A 14,626-nucleotide genomic window follows, 5' to 3' on the forward strand; every position below is an offset into this window, starting at 1 on the left:
CACTTCACCTTCATTTTAACCATAGCGATGTAATCCAAGTCCTGCCTCCCGGGGCCGGGAGTGGGGGGGCGTTGTGGAGATGTGCGGCCTCCATCTCCCTTTGGACACTGAGTGTTGGGGAGACACTGCCCGGGTTAGAGGCCCACTGACAAGGGTGCTTACCTAGAAGCAGACCTGTAGGAAAAGTGCGGCTGGTCAGACTCCGGGCTGATTGGTCCCCTGGGAAACCGGCCTCACCCATCCTGGCCTCCAGGACATTTTAATTTAGGAATTGGCAATTGGGGTTTCCTCTAGCAGAATCCTTTCTTGGCCACAGAGTTAGATGGGATCCACGTGGAAGAAAGAGGGTTCTACACGTAAAGGAGAATGAAGGAGATGGATCTGTGTTGAAAGAAAAAGAAAAAGAAAAGAAAGAAAGAGAAAGAAAGGAAGGAAGAGAGAAGGAGCGAGGGAGGAAAGGAGGGCGGGAGGAAGGAAGCCACAAGATGGGGAAGGAGGAGTGACGAAGCAGCGACAAGGGCTGTGCCATGTGATAACATGTCTACCTGTTTCCAAGCTGCATTTTTCACTTGAGAGTCACCTGCAGGTGAACTAAATAGGACAGAAGAAAAGCATGCGCGAAGGGGGGCGGGTGGGATGAGTTCCAAGCAGCGGGGCTCTCCTCCCTTGTAGTCTTCCCGGCCAAAAGACCAAAGACCCGATCGGTAAACCCCTTCATGATCCCCTTTCCCGGGTTAGGAAACGCAGGGCCTGTCCCGCTGGCCCGGAGCCGCAGCCGCTCCTGAGCATCTCCTGAGAACCGTGGGGACCGCCTGGGAAACGCACCCGGAACGCCTGTCTGCGGTTTGCTTGAAGGCCAGGGCCCACCCGCCTGGCCTAATACATCGATTGCATGCAAGCAATTGATAGACTTTTTTTTTTTTTTTAAAGATTCTTTAAAATTAATCTATTCATGAGACACACAGAGAGAGGCAGAGACACAGGCAGAGGCAGAAGCAGGCCCCATGCAGGGAGCCCGATGCGTGACTGGATCCTGGGACCCCGGGGTCACGCCCTGAGCCCAAGGTAGATGCCCAACCACTGAGCCCCCGGGCGCCCCTTAATAGACTCCCCTAACTTCCTGGCTTTGCCTTGCTCCCCGGCTCCTTTACTCTGGCTCCACGGGGCCTTGGGATGACCTTCCTTGGCCGAAGACCCGCATCTGCATCGCCCTGTCTGATCTGGAAGCTCGGGGCGGGCGAGGTTAAGCCCTTCCTTGCAGTCCCACCCACTGAGGTAGGGCAGGGGCTGCGGCCCGACCCCCGGCCCAGCGACTCCGGAGTATTTGCCAGAACTTTGCACAGAAGCAGCTCGGTGAGGGACTCACGAGCCGGTGGTTGCATCCATGCACCACAAGGAAAGGGGGAAACTAAATCTGGCGTGGGACACGCAGAGAGGTTTTGGGGAAAGTTTCTGCAGCCAGAACCGGGGCTCGCCTGGAGGATGGACCGGGCCAATCCGGCTTGTGGCTGGTGATGTAATGCTCTGCGAGCAAGTGCTATTGGTGGGAAAGCTCTTAGGTGTTGTGAGGGTGTCGAGTTTCCACTGCAGCTCGGGAGGGGAAAGATGGTCTGTGGCTCCGTTTAAGGTTGTCCTGAATTCCATCGTGCTTATATTTCCAACCAGGCTGAGCTTATGTCTGGCACTCGTTAAAAATCGGGAAATCAAGAAACTCCCTTTTCTTCTGCGGTCAAAGGCTACTGATTCCCCACCGTCTGCTGTGTTGCTGTGTATCGGCGCTGCGGGGCCTTAGGCAGCTGACCCCCAGAGCATCGTGGGCGCACAACCGCGGGCAGGAGAGGATGCCACCGCAGGTCAGGTTGCAGAGAGGACCCTGGGGGTGGGCAGGGCGGCAGCAGCAGATGTTTCCATCTCATGAATTCGCAGGCACACACATGCCTTAAGTCCGCTCTGCACAGAGACGCAGCCCTAAAAATAGCTCCGAGCTTATTTCCCTCCTTTGCAATGTATGGTCCCCAGCTCTAGTGCTTCTCCTCCCCCAGACGAGCCCCTGCTGTCTGCCAGTCTGGGCTGGAATTAGCACACCGGTGGCTGCTGCGGAGACTCGGGATCCCTGCTGGTGGCGGCCCAAGAAGGGGGGGGCACAGCTGAGCTCTAGCTGTACTCGTGGGGCCCTTGGTAACCTGCATCCAGCAGGCTGTGGGCACCACCCCCCAAACACATATTAGAGGGATGTCACCGACTGACTCACTCTCTGTTGTTTCAGACGGCAGGCTGTTCCTGCCCCCGCCACCCCTCACCACACCCAGGCTTAGCCTCTGGATAATCAGCCCCACCCTCACCTCTTCAGGAAACTCCAGAGGAGCCTCGCCTCCCCTCGGTGCTTCCAGCCCTTCAGTAGATTGCCTCCCCCCAGCTTTTATCTCTGCCACCCCTCTTCCCATATAGGTGACACTTCACTAGGCCTCGCAGACTATGTCAGGGACTCGTGGACGTGAATCCGCGTGTGTATTTCAGCTCTTGGAGCTTCTACCTACTAAATGTGTTTATGGTCCCCTCCCCCCAACCTTGGAAACAGCACTGGGCTTGGACTTGAGGGCCCTGGGAATGAAAATCAGGATCAGGGGCGCCTGGGTGGCTCAGGCGGTGAAGATCCGACTCGATTTCGGCTTCGGTCATGATCTCAGGGTTGCAGGATCCGGCCGTGTTGGGCTCCGAGCTCGGGGAGGAGTCTGCTTGAGATGCCCTCTCTCCCTCTGCCCCTCCCCCTGTTGCATGCTCTCTCTCTCGCAAATAAATACGTAAGCAAATAAAATATTTTCGAAAATTCGGATCATAATGCTTATCTTGCAGGGGTTTTGTGAGATTGAATGAGATCACATCTACATGGCACAGAGTAGGAGCTTGGCAAATATTCATTGAATCTGAATCTTAGGATATGAACTCCAGCCATGCCCCTCCTCCTAAATTCATTTTTCTATTTTCCCCAGTGCCTCGTCCTCTCAGGACAGGGACATTTAATAGATGCCAACTGACATGCCTTGATTTTTTAGGATACCTCTTTAGATCGGGCATCGTTAGCAAATGGGTAATTTGGGGCATCAACCAGCTGCAGTGACGATGAGACAGCACCTCTGATAATGAAGCTGCTGCATCCCCCGATCCCCCCGGGCTGGGAGGGGGAGACTGAACTACTTTCAGCGGCAGATTCAGGGCCCAGGCAAGCAACACCGCAGCGAGCACATGGCGAAGCTCCTCCCCGTGCCTATAAAGGACCTTTCTCCAACTCTTTCCTCTTTCTCTTCTGACCTGCTCTTACTTTCAGCCGACGTTCGGCTGATTAATTCCTCCGGAGGTGTTAACGGATAAGGCTCCGTGATAAGGATAAGGTGTAGCTGATAAAGGCTTAAGGACCCAGCCCGACTTGTTTTGCCAGCCCTTTTACCACATCTGCAAAGCGGCTTCTAAAACATGGAAATTCTTTTTTTTTTTTTTAATGTATTTATTCACTCACAAGAGACACAGAGAGAGGCAGAGACACAGGCAGAGGGAGAAGCAGGCTCCATGCGGGGAGCCCGACCTGGGACTCGATCCCGGGTCTCAAGGATCACACGCTAGGCCGAAGGCAGATGCTCATCCACTGAGCCACGCAGGTGTCCCTAAATCATGGAAATTCTTTGCAGGCCCAAAGAAAACCTTTCAGTTGGGATGAACTGGGTGGGGGGAGAGGCCAGAAGAGGGGCCGGTCCTCCCTGCGGCCAGGGTGGCAGGGACAGTGCATGATGCAGAGGGACGCCTCTCAGGTGATCAGGGCCTCACCTCCTCACCCCAACCCTCAGGATCCTTCCTGACATGGCTTGATCCGCTGCCAGGAGGCCAAACCACACAAACTCGGTCTACTGGGCTTCTCCTGGCCTCTGAAATCACCTCCTTCTCAGCAGCTTCCTGGAAGGCCAACTTCCAGAAGTCTGACCGTTCCAGATAACCCTGCCCACGTATCCTCTTAATCCCCAAGTACCAGACAGGAACACCTCTTCCGGAAAGTTCCTGGCCCCGTTGTACAGAGTTCTCACTCTTCCTAACAGGGTTCCTGCACAACCCTGAGCGAGTGCCCCTTTCCATCATATGCCCTGGGCACTTCATCTGCATCACCCTAATTCCAGTTTTTTTTAAAATTTTTATTTACTTATGATGGTCACACACAGAGAGAGAGACAGGCAGAGGGAGAAGCAGGCTGCATGCACCGGGAGCCCGACGTGGGATTTGATTCCGGGTGTCCAGGATCACGCCCTGGGCCAAAGGCAGGCACCAAACCGTTGTGCCACCCAGGGATCCCCCTAATTCCAGTTTTGCAGAGTTTCTAGGTGGGGGTAGATATGCACACACTCCTCGCTTTTCAACTACTTTGGGGCATTTTAGAAAAAGATTTTATTTATTTATTCGTGAGAGACACAGAGACACAGGCAGAGGGAGCAGCAGGCTCCCTGTGGGGAGCCAGATGTGGGACCGGATCCTAGGACCCCAGGGTCACGACCTGGGCCCTATTTTGGGGCATTTAAAACACATCCCCGGTCACCGCTTTATTTGATCTGTATTAGAACCATATTAGAGTTTGGAATCTTTGATTCCTAGCTCAGAGCTTTCCCTCCATATGCTGCTGGCCTCAAACACTCAAACCCGGGTGTCCATGCAGAAGACATATTTAACTAAAGAGGTAAAAAATGCAAACTTTTCTTAAAAGTGTTCTCTGTGTCTGGAGGTGCCTGGGTGGCTTAGTTGATTGAGCCTCCAACTCTGCTTCTGCTCAGGTCATGATATCAGGGTGGTGAGATGGGGCCCCACATCAGCTCCAAGCCTGGTTCAGAATCTGCTTCAGATTCTCTCTCCCTCCCCCCACCCCTCCCAACTCTCTCTCTGTCTCTCTCTCTCTCAAATAAATAAATAAAATCTTCAAAAAAATCAATTGTTCTCTGTGTTTTAAAATACATTTCAAGGCACACCTGGGTGGCTCAGTGGTTGAGCCTCTGTCTTCGGCTCAGGTCGTGATCCTGGGGTCCTGGGATCGAGTCCTGCATCGGGCTCCCTGCAGGAAGCCTGCTTCTCTCTCTGGCTATGACTCTGCCTCTCTCTGTGTGTCCTTCATGAATAAATAAATAAAATATCTTTCAAGAAGATAAACCATGGGGGTTTGGGCTTTCCCCCATGGTACTCAACAAACCAGTACCAGTTTCTTGGTAAATCAGGATGACAGGGCCAGGCTCGGTGTTTCCTCCCACCTGACTTCTCCACGTCAGCACCTGACGATCTCTACCCGCCTGAACACTGCGATGCCCAGTATGAAAGGGTGGGTGGCAGATTCGTGTAGCTATTTAAGGCTATCTTGGAAAAGCCTCTGTGAACTGATGCACCAGTTCTGTTAGGAGATCTATGTGGTCCCATCTCACCCAACCTTTGCTTCGGGCACTGATGCCTTGTCTCTCTCCATCCAACTCTATCCAGTTCTCAAGCCAGTGCAGACCCAGGTGGTCAAGAGAGAAGCTGGCTCACCTGTAGCCCTTGCTCTCCTCGTCCTGGTATTCACTGCAGCAGAGGGGAGGCCCTTGGCGACCGTCCACCCCACAGCTGCAATCTCCCTTCCTTTTTTATCCTTGCCTATTGTGACTGGCTTAATGTCCTTGCTTTCCTGACACTGATTCCAGACCTCCTTCTGGGGTGACACTTGTGGTAAAGCCCTGTCCCTTAGTAGGACCCTGGCACTATATCGAACTACTTGCTGGGGTCGTGACCCAGCCATTCAGATCGCCTGGAGTGACCGTGGCCTCCCCGATATCGAGCACCCATCCCCACTGTGTCTGCACAGCCTATGGTAGGAATGATGCCTGGTGCAGCCTTAGCTTCTCCTTGCAGCGCTGGTTCCTAGCTGAGACTATGGGCTCTTCTTATGGGCCAAGGTACTGCTGAGAACATTTCCATTGTCTGTCTGAACCATGGCCACTTAAATGCAAGTGACTACGTGTCATAACCTGCCACGTCTTGAGAGCAAGACTCAAATGGTAGCACGCATTTGAAGCAAATTGCTCAAATTCCACTTCCATCCCCAATCCTTCTTGGCTTTCTCTTCTAACATTAATTTCTGCCTTTGGCACTGCCCTCATCTGGCAGCCTCCCTAACTTTTTCATCCTATTTGGACCTGGCTTTCCTCCCCAGTTTCTAGCCAGCTCCCCCGTCTGCCTGGTATTTCCACTGTCTCGGGGAGAGATCCGTGTTGTACCTCCTAGTCCCTCTGAAACCCACATTCTTCTCCTGACCAGTCATTTCAGGTCCCAGCCCCCTCGATTTTCTGTCCCTTCCAACTGTGGCTGAGACTTGCCTTTATGCATTAAAGAGCTAGAGAGAGAACAGGACTCTATTTTTTTTTTAAGATTGATTTATTTATTTGAGAGACGCACACACACACAGAGACAGAGACAGAGAGAGAGAGAGAGAGAGAGAGAGAGAGAGAGAGCTTGAGTGGGGGAGGGGCAGAGGGAGAGAGAGAACCTCAAGTAGACTCCTTGCTAAGCATGGAGCCCAACTCAGGACTCAGTCCCACAGCCCTGAGATCATGACCTGAGCCAAAACAAAGAGATGCCCAACCAACTGAGCCACCCAGGTGCCCCCGAACAGGACTCCTTTAGTCCTGGCCTCTTCTTTTCCCAGTTTCCTCCTCAACACCACCCTCTCCCTCTGCAACAGTCAAGTCTATTGTGGACTCTTTTAAAAACTATAGCAAGCACACAACCACATATCCTGGTGTGTGTGTGTGTTTATTTTTTTAAATTTTTATTTATTTGAGAGAGAGAGCACATGAGCAGAGGGAGAGTCAGAGGGAGAGGGAGAAGCAGAATCCCAGTCAAGCAGGGTGTCTGATGTGCGGCTCCATCTCAGGACCCTGAGATCATGACCTGAGCTAAAGGCAGATGCTTAACCGAGTGAGCCATCCAAGCACCTCTGTGTGTGTATGTTTAAAAATCAGTCCTCAAGTCAATTATTTACTTGTCATACTGTAGATTTTTACTTTTGGATGAGGAAACATACTCAACGTATGTGGATGTGGCTCACCAGATATCCTATAGACTCCTCCACATTTCCCAGCCTCTCTTGCAGCTAGAAGAGGGTGGTGCGCAAATTCTTACCAATATACTATGAATGAGAGTGTCTCCTCTATCTCTCTTTTCCCCTGCATTTATCTTGATAGCATGTTGAGATGGATCTCTGAGCTCTCTGACAATGAGATGGCTCCACTGACCCACACTGGATTTTACATGAATAAGAAATACACCCTTGGGGGCAGCCTGGGTGGCTCAGTGGTTTAGTGCTGCCTTCAGCCCAGGGAGTGATCCTGGAGGCCCAGGATCAAGTCCCACGTCAGCCTCCCTACATGGAGCCTGCTTCTCCCTCTGCCTGTGTCTCTGCCTCTCTCTATCCTCTCTCTCTCTCTCTCTCTCTCTGTCTCTCATAAATAAATAAATAAAATATTTTTAAAAAAATACACCTTTGGTATGTTAAGTCTTAGAGATTTTAGGATTGTGTTTGTCATCACAGCATTGCTGAACATCGCTCTGACTAATACAACATGGAAACTCTAGCCAAGTGTGGAGGTTTGTTCCTGTTTCTACCACCATCGAAGAATTGCCTTCAAAGTAACTTAAAATGTATGCAAACCATATGTATTTATAATGGAAAATCATAAAATACAAATAAACTAAAAAGAAAGTAAAAATCATCTATAATCCTGTTAGCTAGAAATACTCTTAAAATTTTTGTCTATACAAAAAAACTTTTTGTCTATACTTCAGATTTTTTCTAAGTATCTACTTTTTTAAAATTAAAGTTCATCTTTTAAAAAAGTGTTTGTTCTTTTTTAAAAGATTTAATTTATTCATTCATGAGAGACACACAGAGAGAGGCAGAGACACAGGCAGAGGGAGAAGCAGGCTCCATGTAGGGACCCTGGCGTGGGACTTGATCCCGGGACTCTAGGATCACATCCTGGGCCAAAGGCAGGCACCAAACTGCCAAACCACCCAGGGATCCCCTAAAAAAGTGTTATTTAGAGATGCCTGGGTGGCTCAGCGGTTGAGTCTCTGCCTTTGGCTCAGGGTTTGATCCTGGAGTCCCACATCAGGCTCCCTGCCTAGAGCCTGCTTCTCCCTCTGCCTGTGTCTCTGCCTCTCTCTCTCTGTGTCTCTCATGAATAAATAAATAAAACCTTAAAAAAAGTTTTAATTTTGTTCAAATTCAATTAATTAACATATAATGTAATATTGGTTTCAGAGGTAGAGGTCAGTGATTCATCAGTCTTATATAACACCCAGTGCTCATGACATCATGCGCCCTCCTTCATGGCCATCACCCAGTTACCCCATCCTCCATCCCCCTCCACTCCAGAGACCCTCAGTTTGTTTCCTATGATTAAGAGTCTCTTACAGTTTGTCTCCCTCTCTGATTTCATCCTGTTTTATTTTTTCCTTTCTCCCCCTATGATCTTCTGTTTTGTTAAATTCTATATATGAGTGAGATCATATAATAATTGTATTTCTCTGATTGGCTTATTTCACTCAGCATAATACCCTCTAGTTCCATCCATGTCATTGCTCATTGCAAATGGCAAGATTTCATTCTTTTTGTTTTTTTAAGATTTTTAAGATTTTATTTATTTATTCATGAGAGACACACACAGAGAGAGGCAGAGACACAGGCAGAGGGAGAGGCAGGCTCCCGCAGGGAGCCTGATGCAGGACTCGATCCCAGGACTCTGGGATCATGCCCTGAGCGGCAGGCAGACGCTCAACTCCTGAGCCACCCAGGCATCCCGATTTCTTTTTTTTTTTTTTTTTTTATGGCTGAGTAGTATTTTATTGTGTATATATATATATATATACACACACACACACACACACACACACATCTCACATCTTTTTTCTAAATTGTTTTAAAAATTCAATTTGCCAACATATAGTATAACACCCAGTGCTCATCCCATCCAGTGGCCTCCTCAGTGCCCATCACCCGGTTACCCTATACCCCCACCCGCCTCCCCTTTTGCAACCCTTTGTTTGTTTCCCAGAGTTAGGAGTCTCTTATGGTTTGTCTCCCTTTCTAATTTTTCTCACTCAGTTCCCCTCCTTTCCCTTATAATCCCTTTTACTATTTCTTATATTCCACGTATGAGTGAGACCATATGATGATTGTCCTCCGATTGACTGCTTTCACTCAGCATCATACCCTCCAGTTCCATCTATGTTGAAGCAAATAGTGGGCTTTCATCCTTTCTGATGGTTGAGTAATATTCCTTTGTATATATATCACATCTCCTTTATCCCGTCATCTGTCGATGGACATCTGAGCTCTTTCTATAGTTTGGTTATTGTGGACATTGCTACTATAAACATTGGGTGCAGGTGCCCCTACGGATCACTACATTTGTATCTTTGGGATAAATACTAGTAGCGCCATTGTTGGGTTGTGGGGTAGCTCTATTTTCAACTTCTTGAGGAACCTCCACACTGTTTTCCAGAGTGGCTGCACCAGCTTGCATTCCCATCAACAGCATAAGAGGGTTCCCCTTTCTCTACAACCTCAGCAACATCTGTCTTTTCCTGACTTGTTTATTTTAGCCAGTGGAATCTATTTTTATATTTGACAAAATATTCTGTACATTTTCCCAAAGCAATAAAAATTATTCTAGAACACAGTCTTTAATCATTGCATAGCTTTGCATTATGGCTCTATCATAATTTATCTCTTGTTGGAAAGTCTACTATCTTCCTCTGCCTAATTTGCTTCAGTAACATTTCTGCTCCTTTTCTACATATTTTATCCCTTACTTCCCCTCCCACTCACAGACTGGCTCTTAATCATCTACATTCATAAAATGCAAATGAGACAATCCAAAAATAATTAAAGTGGCCATGAAATTCACAAGGTGATATTTTTGGATGGGGAAGGAAAAAGCAAAGCTTTTGCAATGTATTCATCTTCTTAATTATTATTATTGGTATTCTTATACTTATTTGCTTGGGAAATCTTGGTTTTTATTTTCTGAGTAGTAGCAACTGCCTTAGAGGGAGCCAAGGAGATGTCAGGATGCAAAGTAAAAAGGAAGCTGTTTAAATTAAGATTAGGTTTGGCTGCAAGAAATGAAAAACACAACAAACTCTAATTAACAGTAGCTGAAACAAGCGAAAGTTTATTATTTCACTCGTGTACTAAAGTTGAGAGGTAGGACTCCCATATGGCACTCCACAGAGGATCCAAGATCCAGACCTCTACTTGTTCTCCTGAACCTCTCCCCCACCCCATTCTCAGGGTCACCTCACAAGGTCCAAATGGTTGCTTTAACTGTAGCCATCACATCTACATTCCAACCAGAGGAGAGAATATGAAGGAAAGAGAAGATGTCACTGTTTGAGAATGCACTTTTTTTGGAAATTGAACATACCATGTCTGCTTAGTCACTTGGCTACCTCTAGATGCATGAGAGGCTGGGAAATGTAGTGTTTATCCTCGGTGTCCATGTACCCAGATAAAAATTGAGGGTGCTGCTACTATAGAAGAAGGAAAAATGGATATTAGATACTGAGACACAACCAGATCTCTCTGCCATAAGAACTCTCAGGTGATCAGTATATATCAAACATTGTCTAAAGCAAATAATCCAATCACACATAGTTTAATCGAATATAACTATAAAAATATTTCAGTCCCTCATAGAGGAGGATCCAACTCAAGGAAAAATATCGATTACATCAACAATCAGCGTAATCAAACCCTCACCGTGAGCAGATGGGCTAAGTAAATACACATTCGGTGTTTTAATCCTGCTGGATTCCTGTAATCAGCCAACTCCTTCTGGATGAACATGTGCTAAAGGAAAGAGCAACCGATAGCCCCTTGAGCATCTTAATTAGCACCTGGTTTCATCAGAATGGTGCTATATAATACAGCAGGCGCCGAGAGCTGTGGATTTCATGGCACACTTAGGCCTAATTCCCAAATTCTTCAAATAAAGAAAGTGAGAAGTGTAGGCTATATATATATAGGATAAGAAAACCAGTCACCTTCACACTCCTGTGTCTTTGCTTCTGTGGCTTCAACTACCTAAAACCCCTTGTCCCTTCCCTATGCGAAGAAATTCTGCTCTTCTTTCTCATTTTTAAAGACACTATTCAAATATTTACTTCTCAGGATGCCTCTTCCTTGGTGTTTTAGTTTTGTGGTCAATTTATCTATCCATTCAGCACACACCAGGCGCTGTACTAGATAGGGTGGAGGGAGGGGGGAAGTTGCTGGTGAATGGGACAAGTCTGTGCCTTCAAACTACATATAACACTAATTAGATTGGCTAGTGTTGCACTTCCCCCATTGTGCAGGGCTGCCCATCTGAACAAAGGACAGAGAGCTTCCGAGGGCAGAAACTTGATATTTTAATTAACAAATCCTTATAGAGCTCTCACTGTGTGCCAGCACTGCTCCATCCTATGTACATTAAGTAGAGTGACTGTTTCAAGCCTCAGCATCATCCCATGAGTTATATTTTCACTCTTGTTTTACATATAATGGAACTGAAGCATAGTGAGGTTGGGTGACTTGCCCAAGGTCACACAGCTGGTGAGTAGGGAAGCTAAAATGAGATCCAGGGAGTCTGGCTGTAGTGTGCATGCCTAATTAATATGCCACACTTTATGATTATTCATCCCATCTGCATTCCTATTTAATAGGATGCTCAGAATGTAGTAGCTATTTAATAAATTTGTGTTGAATAGAACTGAGCAAGTTGCTAGGCATTGTGCGCGAGCCCTCCTCTGAAACATAGTTTCTTCAAAGATAGAGGGAAGAAATTGGACTGGACTCTAAAATCCCTTAAAACTTTAAATTTGTTTCCTCTTCACATATTGAATAATCTTTTAACTTAGGTCTGGAAGAGATCTTGAGGGACCATCTGATGGAACCCTGGACTTTAGCCAGGCTCCATCTGTAGTAGATAGGTGACAATTCTTTCAGTTTATCAAGTTCTTTATGATGCCCCACATTTTTTGAGTCTAAGGAGTGGATGATTCACAGATTTTATGAATAACGTACCACAGCAGGATAGATAGGACATCTCAAAAGTTCCTTCAAAGGGTACAAAGGTGAAGTACTTTCCTCTCACGTGGACAGTAGTTTTGTAGCGAAGAATATTTTGGTCCCATTTCACTTCATTTTCAGGAGGCCTTGGATTATGTTCTGAACTGCTTATTTTCTTGTGATAGAGAGACTCTTACAATGCTTCTCAGATCTCTAATCTTTGTAACTTGGCTATAAACAATACCTTACCCTCAATAGATTGCTCTAAATTACTCTTCCAGATTACACTATGCATGACATTGCTCCCCAAAGACCAAAGGGTACAATGCCAGACCTTTGACCAACAGCCAGCAAAATCCCCATCATCTGACCAAATGCCAGTTTAGGTCATTATACTTTGGCTGGTCTTTTCCTCCCTGCAGTGTGAGTTGGCGACATTAGCCTTCACCACCCAGCTCATGCTGCCTGTTAATCACTGAATTGGCAGGACTGCCTTCTCTGGTGTAATGGTCAGAGGCGAGTACTGAGTTGAGATACAACTGACTACAGCAGAGACTATTGGTGGTGATGAGTTTCCCCAAGACTAAATCAATGGCAGTATTATTTTCTCTGTTGGCCTGAAGTCAATGGGGAGCAGGACTGTCTACCATTGTGTTTAAGGATGAAACATGGTTTTGACTCTAACTCTGAAAGCCTGTGACATAATGATTTATTATTTTGCCAAGGCAGGAACTAAACACAAGCCCTGTGAGGTTCGTGTAAAGTTCCTGGTGAGTCTCCTCACTAGCTCTTGAACCTGGCTGACGGCTCCCTATCTGGGTCTGGCTCATTTGGGTGTCTAATAGATGATCTCCTTTAATTTTCTTGACAATCCAATGAGGAACCACCCAGGCAGCTTAAAAGTCTCCTCTTTTAATAAATGGATTACTTTCCTCCCTGCAGCCCCAATCTCTGCTTTCATTCCCTTCCTCCATGAATTCTTATAAATGACATACTGTTCTCTATGTATGAGTCTTTATGTAGGTGGCATTGTGCTTATATCGCATTCTCTTCCTTACTTTTTAATATGGTGTTTTAATATCCATCCATGTTCCTAAATGTGTATTGAGTCTAATGCTTCAAACTGCAGCATATTATTGCATACTATGCATTCTCAGCATTTAACTTGCCCATTCACCCTAAGATGCCTCCTTCCTTTTTTTTTCTTTGCCTCCTTCCTTTCAGAGTTTTCATGACACCTCAACAGAACATTCTCCTGTCCTCAGCTCTATATCTCCAAATTTTCCCCATTTGTGAGGTCCAATTTAAGATCTCTTATCCCCCTGAAACCCTGTCTAACCACACTCCAGCCTAGCATGTCCCTTTTCATTTTGATGAAATATCTCAAATTTGTTTATATTCAGTTTAACTCTTTGTTATCTTCTGTGTTGTTTCCCAAAAGGGAGATCAGGCAAATAAAACCGAACGTCCCATCAGCTCCATCCTTCCAGGAGGCCACTAGGTTTGGACCACAGCCTTCATTTGACTTAGACTCTCCCAGCACCTGTGGGAAAGTCAGGTCTTCCCAGGCAGTCGTACCTACCCCTGAAGTCAATCTTCTGTGATGGAAAGATTATAGACAGATTTCACTAATAGAAGAAATCTAGAACAAGCATTACTTCTGCAAAGTATGTATCCAGGCAGTCTTGCAAAATCCCTCTGTCACCAGTTACATATATCCTTACTGACTCAGAGTGCGTGGGGTTAAGGGTATGAGGTGCATGAGATCCCAGGTGCATCTGTTCCCAGTGGGTGCTGTCACCACTGATCTTTCAACAACCACCTGCTCATTCCCTGAACAACCAGCGTTCCTAGCAGAAAATGATCTCTTTCTCTTTCCCCAAATTAAACGAATTGAGAGAAATACCCTCTCATGCCACTGTTACAATACTATTTTCCATTCTTACTTTTTGTATTAAAACCCCCATATTGTAACAAAATGTACTAGTTTCTTAACCAAAATCGACTTTCTTTTTTCTTACCATCAGAACTTTGACATTTTCCAGGATGGCATAGATCTAACTATAAAACTACATCTCCCAGTCTCTATGGTAGCTAGAATTTCATGTGACAGTTATTGTCATTAAAATAAAAGCCAAGCTTGCTGTCTAAGACCTTCAGTGATATTCTTCAAAGAGAAATCCCTTAGCTGGTACTCACCATTGCCCCTAGTCCTTTCTTTTTCTTCCTGCCTAGAATGTGGTCATAATGCCTGGGCGTAGGGGTGGAGCAGGTGCCATTTTAGTGTCATGAAGATGAAAACAGCATACTGGAAGGATAACTGGATGGAAAGATAAAAGGAATCTGGGTCTCCAATAACATCATGGAGCTACTATACACACTCTGGACTATCTTCCTCTAGGTGCCTTGTAATGTAAAATAATAATAATAATACCTCTAACTTGTTCAAACACTATTTTGGGTTTCCTATTACATGAGGTCAAACTCAAATCCTGAGTGCTATTTGTTTGTCTTTGA

General features: G+C 46.4%; 1 protein-coding gene across 3 annotated transcripts in view; it reads left to right on the forward strand.

Moving 5' to 3' along the window:
* Window positions 1-1,598: 1,598 nt before the first annotated feature.
* ARHGAP32 (Rho GTPase activating protein 32) overlaps window positions 1,599-14,626 on the forward strand; it is a 322,644-nt gene continuing 309,616 nt past the window's right edge. For 2 of the 3 annotated variants that reach the window (XM_072729354.1, XM_072729363.1), the window contains exon 1: window positions 1,603-1,853. The gene's annotated coding sequence lies outside the window, so the exon portion shown is untranslated. Of the gene's footprint in view, window positions 1,854-14,626 lie in introns of all 3 variants that reach the window. The other variant, XM_072729366.1, reaches the window with a different exon arrangement.

Source organism: Vulpes vulpes, chromosome 12 (genome assembly GCF_048418805.1).
Source record: "Vulpes vulpes isolate BD-2025 chromosome 12, VulVul3, whole genome shotgun sequence".
Taxonomy (NCBI): Eukaryota; Metazoa; Chordata; class Mammalia; order Carnivora; family Canidae; genus Vulpes; species Vulpes vulpes.